Below are 17,129 nucleotides of genomic sequence, written 5' to 3' on the forward strand. Positions count from 1 at the left end.
TACTCGATATTGTTTCTTCGGAAAGTTCACCGTATGCTCATTACCGTTGACATGGAAAGTGACATTGCCTTTGTTGCAATCTATAACAGCCCCTGCGGTGTTTAAAACGGGTCTTCCAAGGATGGCCGCCATGGCATCATCCTCGGGAATATCCAGAATAACAAAGTCCGTTAAGATAGTAACATTAGCAACCACAACAGGCACATCCTCGCAAATGTCGATAGGGAAAGCAGTTGATTTGTCGGCCATTTGCAGAGAGATTTTAGTGGGTGTCAACTTATCCAGTTCAAGCCTACGATAAAGAGAGAGAGAGAGAGGCATAACACTAACACCGGCTCCAAGGTCGCATAAAGTAGTTCTAACGTAGTTTCCTTTAATGGAGCAAGGTATAGTGGGCACTCCGGGATCACCTAGTTTCTCAGGAGTTCCACCCTTGAAGGTATAATTAGCGAGCATGGTGGAAATCTCAACCTCGGGTATCCTCCTCTTATTAGTCACAATATCCTTCATGTACTTAGCATACGGAGACATTTTGAGCATGTCTGTCAAACGCATTTGTAGAAAGATAGGTCTAATCATTTCAACAAAGCGCTCAAAATCCTCATCATCCTTTTTCTTGGATGGTTTGGGAGGAAAGGGCATGGGTTTCTGAACCCATGGTTCCCTTTCTTTACCATGCTTCCTAGCAGCAAAGTCATTCTTATCGTATCTCTTATTCTTAGGTTGTGGGTTATCAAGATCAACAGGTTCAATCTCCACATCCTTATCATTGCTAGGTTGAGCATCATCATGAACATCACTATTGATATTATCATTAGGCTCATGTTCATTACCAGATAGTGTTTCAGCATCAGAGACAGAAACACCGTTTGGACTCTCAGGTGTAACAGCATCAGGGTTGCTAGCGTGCAGGTTCCTGTCATCTCTCTTCTTCTTTCTAGGATGAATAGGTGGATCAGTGGTAACTTCTTGAGAATCATGTTCAATGCTCTTAGGATGACCCTTAGGATACAAAGGTTCCTGAGTCATTCTACCGCCTCTAGTGACGACTCCGACAGAATTGTCATTCAGCTCATTGAGTAAGTCATTCTGAGCCTTAAGTACTTGTTCTAGTTGAGTAGGAACCATAGAGGCATGTTTACTCACAAGCTTAAGATCATTGGCGTTTTTGTCCACACAAGCACTTAAATAACTAAGTATACGAGCATTATGTTCCAATTGTCTGCTAACATAATCATTGAAACTTTGTTGTTTGGCAACAAAGATATCAAATTCATCCAGGCATAAGCTAGCAGGTTTATCAAAAGGAATATCACTCTCATTGAATCTACGCAGAGAATTTACTTCCACTACCTGTATCGGGTTATCGAGACCATGGATCTCTTCGATAGGTGGTAGATTTTTGACATCTTCAGATTTAATGCCTTTCTCTTTCATAGATTTCTTAGCTTCTTGCATATCTTCGGGACTGAGGAATAGAATACCTCTTTTCTTCGGAGTTGGCTTAGGAGGTGGTTCGGGAATAGTCCAAGCATTCTCATTGCACAGATATTATTCAATAGGATCTTAGCTTGTTCTACGGTTTGTTCCCTAAAAACACAACCGACACAACTATCTAGGTGGTCCTTAGAAGCGTCGGTAAGTCCATTATAGAAGATATCAAGTATTTCATTCTTCTCAAGAGGGTGATCGGGCAAAGCATCCAGTAGCTGGACGAGCCTCCCCCAAGCTTGTGGGAGACTCTCTTCTTCAACTTGCGCAAAGTTGTATGTTTCCTGCAAGGCAGCTTGCTTCTTATGGGCAGGGAAATATTTCTCAGAGAAGTAGTAGATCATATCCTCGGGGCTACACACACAACCAGGAGCAAGAGAAGTGAACCAAGTCTTAGCATCATCCTTTAGCGAGAAAGGAAACAACTTGAGGATATATTAGTGGCGGATCTTTTCCTCACTAGCGAATAGGGTGGCTATATCGTGCAGTTTGGTAAGATGTGCTACAACCATTTCAGACTCATAACCGTGAAAAGGATTAGATTCGACCAGAGTGATTAATTCAGGGTCGACAGAGAATTCATAATCCTTATCAGTCACAAAGATAGGCGAAGTAGCAAACTTCGGGTCGTATTTCATCCTAGTGTTTAGAGATTTTTCTTTCCACTTGCGTAGTAAATTCTCAACATCATAGCTATCCTTACATGCAAGAAAATCCTCAGTTATCTCTCCCTCCATAACATAACACTCAGGCATATCAGGAAAATCATATCTAGGAGAGCTAGTTCTAATAGATGAAATAGCAGGTTCTACTTCAATAGTATCAGCAGTTTCAGAAGTATCATCACATCTATTAACAACTCTAGCAATTTGTGCATCAAGGAATGCACCTAGTGGCAAAGCAGTATCAAGCATAGCATCATCATAAGCATCATGGGGAGCAGAAGTAGCATCATCAAGCACAGGCGACATATCAAGATTTCTAGCAGGAGGTGGTGTCGCAAACTTACTCAAAACTGAAGGTGATCAAGTGCTGAGCTAGATGGCAGTTCCTTACCTGTCCTCGTAGTTGAGGGCAAGACTTTAGTTCTTGGATCTTTCGGATACCTCATAGTGATCAGCAGATGTAAATCCCAAGTGACTCAGAGAATATAGCTATGCCTTGCCAGGCAACAGTGCCAGAAAAAGGTCTTGATAACCCACAAGTATAGTGGATCGCAACAGTTTTCGAGGCTAGAGTATTCAACCCAAATTTATTGATTCGACACAAGGGGAAGCCAAAGAATATTCTCAAGTATTAGCACTTGAGTTGTCAATTCAACCACACCTAAAAGATTTAGTATCTGCAGCAAAGTATCAGTAGCAGAGTAGTATGATAGCAGTAGTAGCAACAGTAACCAGTAGCAGCAAAGTGACAACAGTAGGAGCAAAGTAACAGCAGTAGCAACAGAGTAATAGTAGTAGCAGTGACAGCAGTAGCAGCAAAGTAATGTAGCAAGGACCAGTAGGAAAAACTCGTAGGCATTGGATCGATGATGAATGATTATGTCGGATGCTATTCATCATGCAACAGTTATAACACGAAGAGATAAGTAACTAGCTCCAGTTCGTCAATGTAATGTAGGCATGTATTCCGTATGTAGTCATACGTGCTTAGGGAAAAGAACTTGCATGACATCTATTGTCCATCCCTCCCGTGGCAGCGGGGTCCTAATGGAAACTACGGGATATTAAGGTTCTCCTTTTAATAAAGAACCGGACCAACGCATTAACACTTGGTGAATACATGAACTCCTCATACTATGGTCATCTCCGGGAGTGGTTCCGGCTATTGTCACTCCGGGGTTGCCGGGTCATAACACATAGTAGGTGACTACAACTTGCAAGATAGGATCAAGAACACACATATATTGGTGACAACATAATAGGTTCAGATCTGAAATCATGGCACTCGGGCCCTAGTGACAAGCATTACGCATGGCAAAGTAGTAGCACTATCAATCTCAGGACATAGTGGATACTAGGGATATATCCCCGTCAAAACTAACTCGATTACATGATAGATCTCATCCAACCCATCACCGTCCAACAAGCCTACGATGAGTTTACTCATGAACGGTGAAGAGCATCGTGGAATTGGCGATGAAGGAAGGTTGGTGATGACGATGGCGACGATCTCCCCTCTCCGGAGCCCAGAACGGACTCCAGATCTGCCCTCCAGAGGAAGAACAGGAGATGGCGGCGACTCCGTATCGTAAAACGCGATGAACTCTTCTCCCTGATTTTTTTTCAGACGAAAGAGGCTAAATAGAGCTGAGATTGGAGGCGGTGGAGCTTTGTGGGCCCCACAAGCCTGCGAGGCGCGACCAGGGGGGCCCGCGTCTGATGGGCTTGTGGGCTCCACGCTCCACTTCCTCCGTTGATTTCTTGCGCCAGTATTTTTTATATATTCCAAAAAAATTCTCCGTAAATTTCCATGTCATTCCGAGAACTTTTATTTCTGCGCAAAAACAACACCATGGCAATTCTGCTGAAAACAGCGTTAGTCTGGGTTAGTTCCATTCAAATCATGCAAATTAGAGTCCAAAACAAGGACAAAAGAGTTTGGAAAAGTAGATACGATGGAGACGTATCACAGACGCGTGCTACCAGTAACACCAGACTTAGAGCTGTCGTTACTAGTAACTTCCGTAGTTATTAGTGTTGGAAATATGCCCTAGAGGCAATAATAAAGTGGTTATTATTATATTTCCTAGTTCATGATAAATGTTTATTATTCATGTTGTAATTGTATTAACCGGAAATCGTAATAGATGTGTGAATATATAGATCACAATGAGTCAGTAGTGAGCCTCTAATTGGCTAGCTCGTTGATCAATAGATGATCATGATTTCTTGATCATGGACATTGGATGTCATTGATAATGGGATCACATCATTGGGGAATGATGTGATGGACAAGACCCAATCCTAATCATAGCACTAGATCGTGTTGTTCGTCTACTAAAGCTTTTCTAATGTCAAGTATCATTTCTTTAGACCATGAGATTGTGCAAATCCCGGATACCGTAGGAATTCTTTGGGTGTACTAAACGTCACAACGTAATTGGGTGATTAAAAAGGTGCACTACGGGTATCTCCGAAAGTGTTTGTTGGGTTGTACAAATCGAGACTGGGATTTGTCACTCCGTGTGACGGAGAGGTATCTCTCGGCCCACTCGGTAATCCATCATCATATTGAGCTCAGTGTGGCTAAGGATTTAGCCATGGGATGATGTGTTACGGAACGAGTAAAGAGGCTTGCCGGTAACGAGATTGAACAAGGTATGGGGATACCGACGATCGAATCTCGGACAAGTATCATAATGGTAGACAAAGGGAATTGCATACGTGATTGATTGAATCCTTGACATCGTGGTTCATCCGATGAGATCATCATGGAACATGTGGGATCCAACATGGATATCCATATCCCGTTGTTGGTTATTGGCGTGAGAGATGTCTCGGTCATGTCTGCATGTTTCCCGAACCCGTAGGGTCTACACTTAAGGTTCGATGATGCTAGAGTTGTAAAGGGAATAGTATGTGGTTACTGAAGGTTGTTCGAAGTCCTGGATGAGATTCCTGAAGTCATGACGAGCTCTAGAATGGTCCGGAGGTAAATATTGATATATAGGAAGTCCTGTTTAGGTCACCGGAAAAGTTTCGGGCTCATCGATAGTGTACCGGGAGTGCCAGGAGGGTGCCGGAGCACCCCCGGGAGGGGTGTGACGACCAAACGAGTTCATGGGCTGTTAGAGGGCGTGGACCAGCCCTTATTGGGCTGGCAAAGGCCTTCCCTAAAGGCTCATGCGTCTAGGGATAAAGGAGATAAGGCAAAAGGGGTTTAAAAGGAAGGGATCCACCTCCCTTGTGGGAGGTGGACTCCTCCCCTAGTTTGGCCGAACCTCTCCTCCTTGGAGGAGGGGCCAAGGCAGCCCTCCCTATCCCTCCTCCTATATATACTTGAGGTTTTGGCCCTTTTGATACGCACAATTGATCTCCCCCAAGGCGCAGCCCTACCTCTCTCTTCTTCCTCCTCCGCAGCGCTTGGCGAAGTCGTGCTGGAGAACCACATGGCTCCACCGCCACCACTCCATCGTGTTGTCGAAGCTCTCCCTCAACTTCTCCTCTCTCCTTGATGGATCAATAAGGAGGAGACATCACCGTGCCGTATGTGTGTTGAAAGCGGAGGTGCCGTGGTTCGGCACATAGATTGGAATCCACAGCGATCTGAATCGCTGCGAGTACGACCCCATCAACCATGTTCATAGTAACGCTTCTGCTTAGCGATCTTCAAAGGTATGAAGATGCTCTACAACCTCTCTCATTGTTGGTTTCTAAATAGATAGATCCTTGCATGGCGTAGGATTTTTTTTGGAATTACTACGATCCCCAACAGTGGCATCCGAGCCATTGTTCTATGCGTAGACTCTATACACGAGTAGAACACAAAAGTTGTGGGTGTTGATTTGTCAATTTGCTTTCTGTTACTAGTCTTATCTTGATTCGGCGGCATTGTGGGATGAAGCGTCCCGGATCGGCTTTACACGTACTCTTACGTGAGACTGGTTCCACCGACCGACATGCACTAGTTGCATAAGGTGGCTAGCGGGTGTCTGTCTCTCCCACTTTAGTCGGATCGATTCGATGAAGAGGGTCTTTATGAAAGGTAAATAGCATTGGCATATCCATGTTGTGGCTGTCACGTAGGTAAGAAACGTTCTTGCTAGAAACCCTAACCACCCACGTAAAACTTGCAACAACAATTAGAGGACGTCTAACTTGTTTTAGCAGGGTATGCTATGTGATGTGATATGGCCAAAAGGATGTGATGTTACATATGTGATGTATGAGATTGATCATGTTCTTTTAATAGGATTCACGACTTTCATGTCGATGATTATGACAACCGGCAGGAGCCATAGGAGTTGTCTTAATTTATTGTATGAGATGGAACGCCATGTTGATTACTTTACTTTATCGCTAACAGTTAGCTATAGTAGTAGAAGTAATAGTTGGCGTGACGACTTCGCGATGACACAATGATGGAGAACATGGTGTCATGCCGGTGACGATGATGATCATGGTGCCCCGAAGATGGTGATCAAAGGAGTAAGATGATATTGGCCATATCATGTCACTATATGATTGCATGTTGTAAGTGCATCTAGTGCCCTTAGTGATTTTGCGGTTTGAAGACTTATAGGTTAAGTAACTAGTGTGTTTATAAGTGTACACAAGCTCTATAAGTCGATGAGGAGTTTGAGTTATACGATGAATATCGACCCCTAAAAATGTATATCTTTGGCTGAAGAAATTGGTCTTATGCTGAAGATTTTGATCACGAAGAAATTGCGATGAAATTGATATTCCTCATGAAGATATTAAAGAGGAGGAACTCAGTGTGTCCTGAAGAAAATAAGTCCGAAGACTTTGAAGCATGAAGATTTATTCCTTTTGTTTCATTTTCTTCACTATTGAGTCAAAGGAACACCGTACTGTTAAAGGGGGTCGAGGTAACACTACGGAATGAATTTCCTCAGGATGCTCAACCCAAGCCTAATCCTACAAAAGCCTCAAGTGAGGAATATGAGAGACATGAGGACTCTCACAGTTGAGAGTCCCGACCGTTGCCGCGATTCGCGCCACCTCACCGATCTTATCCACACGAACAGTCATAATATTTAAGGGCATTTATGTCAAATCATGTCGGGATGCTCCCAGGCTATAAATAGCCATCCCCACAACCATTAGCTGGTTGGCTGCTCCGCGAGAAACTGACACTTGTCATTTAGAGCAACCCAAATTCCTCAGAGTCTTCGAGAGTAAATCATCAAGTGAGGAAATACCCCAAACACCAAACCACAAACCAAAAACCAAGTGATTGAGCATCACTTAAGAATTTGTTCCTATGTGGAACTGAAGTCTTTTACCTTTTAGGACTGTGCATCCTCCAGACGGTAAGGCGTCATGGACTAGAGCAATCCAGCAGTCAATTGTGGATCACCGGGTGACCGGGTTTGTGAGGGTTTGGAAGTCTGCCCTGAAGATTTACCACGAGTGTTGGGCGAGGACTGTGTGTTCTTAGCTCAAGGAGAATACGGTAGGGACTTTGTGTCCCAGGACTCTGTGTCCTTTGGTTTCAATACCAAGCCGCTCCAAACCAGACGTACGACTATCACAGCAGTTGGAACTGGGTCATCAACAATTGTCTTCACTATGATACGGGTTCTATTTCTTCAACTCTTTCAATTCCTCAATATTGTATGTTGAAGACTTTCATTGTCTCTGTTTGAAGAATTCGCTGAAGACTTTCTCTGAATTTCCTCAACCTCAAATTCTTCATAGCCATTAATACTCACCTACTTGTTCTGTGCATGCGTACTGTGCAAACTGTTTTTCATAATCCTCATCAAGAAAACTATTGTTGTAGTCTTTGCACCTCTGATCCTTCGCTGTTTCCGCTGCACGTTATTCATCAGTGAGGAATTTCCTCAGTGATGAAATTCTAAAAAACGCCTATTCACCCCCTCCCCTCTAGTCGATGTAACACACTTTCAATTGGTATCAGAGCTAGGTACTCCCTTGTTCTATGTGATTTTGGTTTAACCACCTGGAGTTTCAGTTATGTCGATTCCAGGTATGATCAAAGTTACTACAGGATGTCCTACCTTTGAAGGAAGTGACTTTCCCTACTGGAAGACCAAGATGCAGTTGCATCTTCAAGCTATTGACAATGATCTCTAGTACATTGTGGAACATGGTGTTCCCTCCATCGCTGCTACTGTCTCTGCCGCTGATGTGAAGAAATTCAAGCAACTTGACTCTTAAGCGAAAAATATCATATGTGGCCATCTGAGCAAAGGTCGGTATGGTGGAGTGAGTGCTTTGGGCACGGCGAAGCTTATCTGGGATAGGCTGTCCAAAGTCAATGAAGGAATATCAACCCAGCGTGATTCTCGTGTTGATGTTCTTCGCAATCTCTTCAATCGCTTCAAGAGGCTTGACAATGAAATCTACAAAGATACCTTTGATCGCCTCACTGATATCTCAAATGAACTGCAAGCACTGGGAGCTCGAGACATCACGGACCATGAAGTTGTGAAGAAACTACTAAGATCTATGGATTCATCATTTGATACACTTGTTCTGATGATTCAAGAAAGATCAGACTACAAGATGCTTGATCCTGCTGACATACTCGAAAGACTCAATACTCATGAGTTTCAACAGGAAGAAAAGAGAGATATGTATGGACCAAGCTACTCCAAACCTCATGTGCTGAAGGCCAAAGCAATTTCCTCATCTGAAGAAGAAGACTCAGATTGCAGCATTGGTGATCCTGAAGAACTTGGACAGGAGCTTGCAATGCTCGTGAGAAAATTCCAGAAGTTTACTAGGCGTGGCCAGTTTGGTAAATCTTCAAGAAGAGATATGAGGAAATCAGAATCTTTATCTAAGGACTACAAGAAAAGAACCTGCCACAAATGCAAGAAATCTGGTCACTACATTGTTGATTGTCCTCGGTGGGTGAAGGAATCAAAGAAGAATAAATACAAGGATGAAAGTTCTGATGACTCGAAGAAAAAGAAGAAACTTCAAAATCCTCATCCTGAAAGTCCTCATCGCACAAGAAGACTAGTTTCAGAAAGGCTCGGGCACTCATTGGAAGGAAATGGATTCTGAGGAAGAATCTGAGGAATGTGATGTAGAGGAAGGTTCCGAAGAAGACTCAGAGTCTGGTGTGGCAAGTCTTGCACTGGCTACCACATTCGTCAGCAAGTTAATCTTCAATCTTGAAGAAAAGAACAACACTATCTACACTGATGACTATGTCGATGACTTCGCTCCAACCTATTGCTTCATGGCAAAAGGTTCAAAGGTATCGAATGACACTTCCTCCTCTGATTCAAGTGGCTGTGAACCTGATGATTATAAAAATACCCAGTTACAGTAAACTTGCCAACATTGCAACTAAACAACAAACTGCCCTTGAAAAGCTTCAAAAACTGCTAGACAGAAGCGATGACCTGTTAAATGATGAAATGAATCATACCCAAATCCTCATTGAAGACATGAAAAGTCTTCAGTCTAGATTTGATAGTCTTCAAGATCGTCATGGCACACTCTTGGTTGATCATGAGAAACTTTCCTATGAATTTCTTCAAAGGAAACTTGATCTTGAGAAGTTGAAGGTGTCTCATGATGATCTTCGAATGGAAAACAATTCATTACTTGCTCAACAGACCAGTGTCGCTCAAGTTGAATTTACTCCACCATGTCTCAAATGCATCGAGCTTGAAACTGCCAATTCTTCACCAGAATCATCAAATGTTTCTATTGCTACAAATTCTTCAACTACTCTTGTGGTAACAAATTCCTCACTTGAGGAAACCACAAATGTTACTGACAAAAATGCAGGTCTGAAGGAATTGTATATGACAGGCATGTACAAAAGTCTCAAAGGGCATCAAACCCTTTGCGATGTGCTCAAAAGGCAGATTTTGAACAAGAACCCGAGGAAAGAAGGAATTGCCTTTGAAAGGAAACGGAATGCTGATGGATCATACTGGAAACCTGAGTAGTATCCCAAAACCTCATGGATCATACTGGAATTGCCTTTGAAGTGAAAAACCAGAACCCCAGATCAAATTCCTTAGGTGTACCAAAGTCTTCAAGAGGATCAAAATCCTTAGCTGGTCAAAACTATGCTCGTACTCGTGCTAATGCTTCTTATATGCAGGGAAATTACAAGGGATATGAATATGAGCATTAAACCTCAAATCATTATGTTCATAAATCCTCAAAGAACTTCTCTGCCCATTCATTTGAGTACTCTAACCCACATACTATGAACAGAAATGCATTAGCTTCAATGCCCCCTTTCTCATATGGTGCTCGCGGGATGATGAATTCTTTGCCACCCCTTCATATGTGGGTGGTGAAGAAATTGAACTAATCATTTCTGCACGTTAGGTCTCCAGATGAAAATCATCATATCAAGAATTTGCTAGAGACCTGAGGAAAATGCTTGATTGGACGCAAGCTAAAATTGATGAAATGATAACATTTCACACGTCCTCAAATTTACTATTTATGATGAAATTCCTATCTGATGAAATTGATATCATATTCTTCAAGTCTGAAGCATATGAGATGGTAAGCAATACTAATTCATCTGCAGGATGACAAACCCAAGAATATTGAGTGGGTTCTTGATAGTGGTTGCACACACCACATGACTGGTGATAAAAGCTTGCTGATGAATATGCCACTGACTCCATCACCACTGAAGCAAATCACTTATGCCGAAAAAGGTAAAAGCAAGGTATTGGGACTTGGCAAAGTGGCTATTTCCAAGGACATACAGATGGACAAAGTGATGCTTGTAGAATCGCTTGGGTTTAACCTCATGTCGGTCTCAATGCTTTGTGATCTTGATATGGTTGTTATATTTGGAAAATATAGATGTGTGGTCATCATGGAATCTGACAGATATAAAGTCTTTGAAGGTGTTAGGAGATGAGATTTGTACATTGTTGATTTTTCCACAGGTCCTCAACCAGCCACATGCTTACTAGCAAAAACCTCAGAAGGCTGGCTATGGCATCGAAGACTTGGTCATACAGGCATGAGGAATTTGCACACGCTGGCGAAGAAGAAGCATGTCATTGGCATCGAATCAGTCAAATTCCTCAAGGACCACCTCTGCGGTGCTTGCGAGTCTGGAAAAATGACCAGATCCAAACACCCCTCGAAGACCATCATGACTACTACTTGTCCATTTGAATTGCTTCACATGGATTTATTTGGACCTACTCATTATGCTTCTCTAACCAATGCAGCATCCTTATATGGCTTTGTCATAGTTGATGATTATTCTAGATATACTTGGGTGCATATCATTCTGTATAAAACTGAAGTGCGGGAAGTCTTCAAACGATTTTCCTCAAGGGCCTCGATGAACTTCAGCGTCAAGATCAAACACATCAGGAGTGATAATGGGACAGAATTCAAAAACACTGGTCTTGATGGTTATCTTGATGAACTTGGTATTACTCACGAATTATCTGCTCCTTATACTCCTCAACAGATTGACGTCGTTGAAATAAAGAACAGGACTCTGGTTGAAATGGCACGGACTATGCTTGAAGAATATCAGAATCCTCGTCGTTTCTGGCCTGAAGCAATCAACACTGCTTGCCACATCATCAACAGGGTATCTTCACAAATTCCTCAAGAAAACCGCATATGAACTCCTCACTGACAAGAAACCTAATGTAAGTTATTTCAAAGTCTTCGGTGCAAAATGCTGGATTAGAGATCCTCACCATAGCTCAAAATTTGCACCTAAAGCACATGAGGGTTTTATGCTCGGTTACGGAAAGGACTCACACACCTACAGAGTCTTCAACACCTATCACTACAAGGTTGTTGAAACTGTAGATGTGTAGTTCGATGAAACTAATGGCTCGCTAAGAAAGCAATTGCCTCTTGACCCAGATAAATTATCTCTTGAGGAAGCAATCAAGTTCAAAGCCAGTGAAGATATTGTTCCTACTGAGGAAATTGCTGAAGAAATCACCCCCAGCACTGATGAAATTCAAGAAGATGCTCCTGAGGAAATTGCTCCAGATCAAATTCCATAGCCCAGACGAAATCCTCACCAGCTCATCCAAGGATTGCAAATGAAGTAGAACTTGACAAAATCCTCGATGACATCAACGTGCCAGGTCCTCTCACTCGCTCAAAAGCTTCACACTTAGTTAACTTTTGTGGTCATTCCTCTTTTGTGTCTATCACAGAACCTTCAAAAGTTGTTGAGGCTTTCATGGAACCTGAGTGGATTCAAGCCATACAAGATGAACTTCTTCAATTCAAGCTAAATGATGTGTGGGAGCTCGTCAAACGACCAGATCCTCGCAAGCACAATATCATCGGCACCAAGTAGATTTTCCGAAACAAGCAAGATGAGGATGGTCAAGTGGTGAGGAATAAGGCATGACTTGTAACCCAAGGCTACACATAGGTTGAAGGAATTTATTTTGATGAAACTTTTGCACCTGTTGCTAGACTTGAAGCTATTCGAATTCTACTTGCTTGTGCTAATCATCATAACATTACTTTATATCAAATGGATGTGAAAAGTGCATTCCTCAATGGTAAGCTTGAGGAAGAAGTATATGTTGCTCAGCCCCCAGGTTTTGAGGATCCGAAGAATCCACACAAAGTCTTCAGACTTAAAAAGGCACTTTATGGCCTCAAGAAAGCCCCTCGGGCGTGGTATGACACATTGAAGGAATTCCTCATGAAGAAAGGCTTCAAACGTGGTTCACTCGATCCAACTCTTTTCACTAAATCCTATGATAATGAGCTATTTGTGTGCCAAATATATGTCGATGCCATTATCTTTGGTTGTACTGACAAACCTTACAGTGATGAATTTGCTTACATGATGAGTGAAGAATATCAGATGTCTATGATGGGGGAGCTGAAATTCTTCTTAGGTCTTCAAATTCGTCAACAACGCAATGGCATCTTCATATCACAGGAGAAATACCTCAAGGATGTTCTCAGGAAATTCAACATGCATGAATGCAAGGGTGCCAAGACTCCCATGCCTACCAACGGCCACCTCTGCACTGACGAAAATGGTAAAGATTTCGATCAGCAGGTACATCGCTCGATGATTGGCTCTTTATTGTATCTATGTGCATCTAGGACAGATATAATGCTTAGTGTTTGCATGTGTGCTCATTTTCAAGCAAAACCAAAGGAATCACACCATAAGGCTGTGAAGCATATTCTTCGATACTTAGCTCACACACCAACACTAGGATTATGGTACCCCAAGGGCTCAATCTTCATGTCATGGGATATTTTGATTCTGACTATGCTAATGACCATGTGGATCGCAAGTCAACCTCTGGCACTTTTCATTTCCTCGGAAGATCATTAGTCTGCTGGTCCTCAAAGAAGCACAACTGTGTTTCTCTCTCCACTGCCGAAGCTGAGTACATTGCTGCTGGATCCTATTGTGCGCAATTGCTATGGATGATACGGCATCAACATGAAGAATGTGCCTCTCTACTGCGATAATGAGAGTGCAATCAAGATTGCATACAACCCAGTACTACACTCGAAGACTAAGCACACCCAGATTCGTCATCATTTTCTTCGGTACCATGTCCTCAAGGGCAATATCATCATCGACCATGTGAAGACCGACGATCAACTAGCAGATATTTTCACTAAGCCCTTGGATGAGAAAAGATTTTGCAAGTTGAGGTGTGAGCTAAATATCTTAGAGTCTTCAAATGTTTTGTGAAAACATGCACACATCCTAACACTTATGCAAAATTGATGACTTAGATGTGGAACACATGAAGAATCGATTTTCTTCAATCAATGAAGAATATCACTCTTAGTGTGAGGAAATTAATGAAGAATTTGGTTCTCAGGGCCCTATGATAATTGTACGCGGCGCCTGAAATCATCATTCTTATACGGTGGGTCACACCACCACCCAACTTTGAAATTCTTCAAGTTTTTTTTAAAAGTTGAAATTCATCAACCTGACGCTTTGTCCCAAAATCCTCAAGATTTTCAAAATCTTCAAAATCTTCAAAACGCTTGATGATTTTCATTTGCCTATATATATATATATAGACTAAGATTTCAAAGTCCTCAACAACATTCACTTATAGCTCAGTCTTCAATTTGATATTTCATCTAAGTGAATGTGATCGGACTCAACTTTCCTCTATGCTATACTCAACCCAGTCTATTCAATTCTTCATATGCATTCTACTTGAAACTTGTTCAAAATCCTCTATGTGTCCTTGTCAGTTGAGGATTTTGCAAAGAAATCCTCAAATCTTAAAAAATGAATTTTATATTGTTACACAATAACCGAACCCCACTTCCCACGATCAGATAAGCACGATCTCCACCGCTTCGATCGTGGGCTCCACGTGTCGTGCAGAGACGAACAGGCAAGGGCAGTTCCGTCTGAAAGATTCGCTCGAATAGTTTTCCACCTGAGCTATAAATAGGTCCTTACCCCCCTTAGTTAAAACCCTTCGTCCTCTTGTCATCTCTCAGCTCGAGCTCAAACATAGCGCCAGCGCTAGCAATCTCGTCGCCGGTGAGGAACAGCTTCACTGCCTCGCCCTCGCCCTCGCCGAACTCACGCCGGAAGCGGAATATCTTCCTCCGCCACCGCCATAGCTGTCTTCTACCGCCAAGTTAGGGCGACCTGAACCGAAGAGCTTCTCACTTTTACTGCCTTTGTTCTTCGCTCAGGGTAATTAAAATCTTATTTTACTACCCTTCTTGATCTACTATTTCACTTTAGATTCACGAAATCTCTTTTTCCTCAGTGTCCGTCAGCCTCGCACACTCATTCCTCAAACACTTGATGAATTTCACTAAGCCACTAAAATTCTTCATGAGATTCCTCAATTGTGTAAATTCTCGAATCTGCACAACTCTCGAGCCCAAGATGAGGATGCTTAGTCAAATTCCTCAACCCACTGGTCAAATTCCTCAACTTCTAAAAAAATTCAGTTTCCTCAAATCTGAGAACGCATATGACCTCTCCAAATTCCTCGCACTCATACTCTGTTCACAGGTACAAAATGTCAGCTGATGAATCACTAGTTTCTCATCAACTTAACTCATTTGCAGCGTTCCTCGAAGAAACTTTACCAGTGTCATCAGAATCTTCAAGAGTGCAAATTCCTCAGCAAAAGCATCAGTTGAAGAAAATGGAAGATGACAGAAAGCAAAAAGGAGGAAAGCAACTTGAACAGAACACTGCAGTTGATATTCCTGAAGACAAATACGTTGACTACTGCATGCGTGATGAGGAAATATATGGCAAAGAACCAATGCCGAAGCGTAAAATAAGGCTTCAGAAAATAGAACGCAGGTGGACTAAGGAGTGGAAGGAATATCTCTATGTAACTCCAAAATATGTGAAGATATTCGCTCTCAAGCCACCATGCAAGAGGCCCCCTCTTGGAAATCAATAGGTTTCACATCCCTCAAGTGTTGAAACAATCGAGGATTACCCCGAGGAGAAGGACAAACACTTGTCCAAGCTATAGAGGAAAGCAGAAGCTGAAGTGAAAACTTCAATGAGGAATCTCCTGCTACTGCCACTGCAGCCACCTCTTCTACCGCTGAAGCTTCTGGTACAGCTATTCGTCAAATGAAGACTGTGCCAAAGAAACCAAAGGTCTCAGTGCCTAAAGAGCCATTCCCTCAAAAGGCTGCACCAGCACCAAAACCTTCAATAGCACCACAGGCCTCAAAGCCTGAACAAAAGCAGATAGTCAAGCATCAGCCTGCTCATTCTAGCTCCTCTGTGCCATTTGCCACGAGCTCTGCGACAAAGTCTTCACCAACTCTTTTGAAGACTAAAATGACTGCTGGAAGAGGCATCAGGCCTAGTTCAAGCAAAGTCATCAACATCCCTTCTGCATCAGAAGGAAGTGAAGAATTCGATGATGAAACTCTTCAAGCTATCATCCGAAACAAGCAGGAACGAGTTGCACAAGCCTCAGGCAGCTCTATTCCTTTTGCCATGGACCCCAAGGTTCTGCTGGATTTCATCAATGTCTAGTATGAAGATCCAAACACTCCCATTGATGACTCGAAGCTTCCCCCTGGTCTCAGTCACATGATTGCCACATTCATCAATGAGGCAAAATGGAAAGAGCAGCAAGCCAAGCAAGCAAAGGTTGCGAAACTAAAGAAGGAGAAATTCCTCAAGAAAAATCTCCTCAATCTGACGCCCGAAGCTCTTGTTGCAACCCAGGCTGAATTGAAGACTTTGACATACAAGTACACGAACCTATCTGATCGTCAAAGTCTCAAGGTGAATTTCATCAAGTTTGCAACTGATGCAGTTGATGAATACAACAAGAAGGTTGCTCCTCCTGTGCAGCAAAAGCTACCTGAGTCCACCTATTCGGTTCAGCTGACCGAAGAAGATGAAGCTGATGAACCTGCTGTTGAGGAAATTCCTCAAGAGACTCTAGCTGATGAATTTGTTCCAGCTGAAGAAAATGCTTCAGCTGAGAAAACTGCCAGGACTAAGCCTGCACCAGCTCCTGAAGAAAGAATTCCTTCACCTCAACCCTCAAAGGTGAAGAAGATGGTTCCGTCTGCATCGAACGTGAAGAAGACCAAAGCTGCTCAGAAAGAAGCAAAGAAAAGAAAAGCTTCAATGACCACATAACCCTCAGAGGCCAAGTGCCCAAAGGTCACTCAGATAGAGTCTTCAACTGCCCCAGTGGATGCCACGCCTCTGAATGTAGCTCCATCCTACACACTGGTTCCCTTCGGAATTGACTATGTCTTTCTTGAAGAAGATGAAGAAATGGAAGATGTTGAAGCTGAAGAAATCATGGATGAGGCAATTCAAATTGATGACATTCCTCAAAAGACCTCTGATGACATTGATTGCACCACTCTAGTTTTTCGTGATGACTTCTGGGAAGAGACTCATCGCTCACCAAGGTCAACCCAAATCCCTCCTACTCCTGCTGCAACAGAATTCCTCACAGGATCTGATGGAAAGACCGTCTG

Source organism: Hordeum vulgare, chromosome 5H, assembly GCF_904849725.1.
Source record: "Hordeum vulgare subsp. vulgare chromosome 5H, MorexV3_pseudomolecules_assembly, whole genome shotgun sequence".
Taxonomy (NCBI): domain Eukaryota; kingdom Viridiplantae; phylum Streptophyta; class Magnoliopsida; order Poales; family Poaceae; genus Hordeum; species Hordeum vulgare.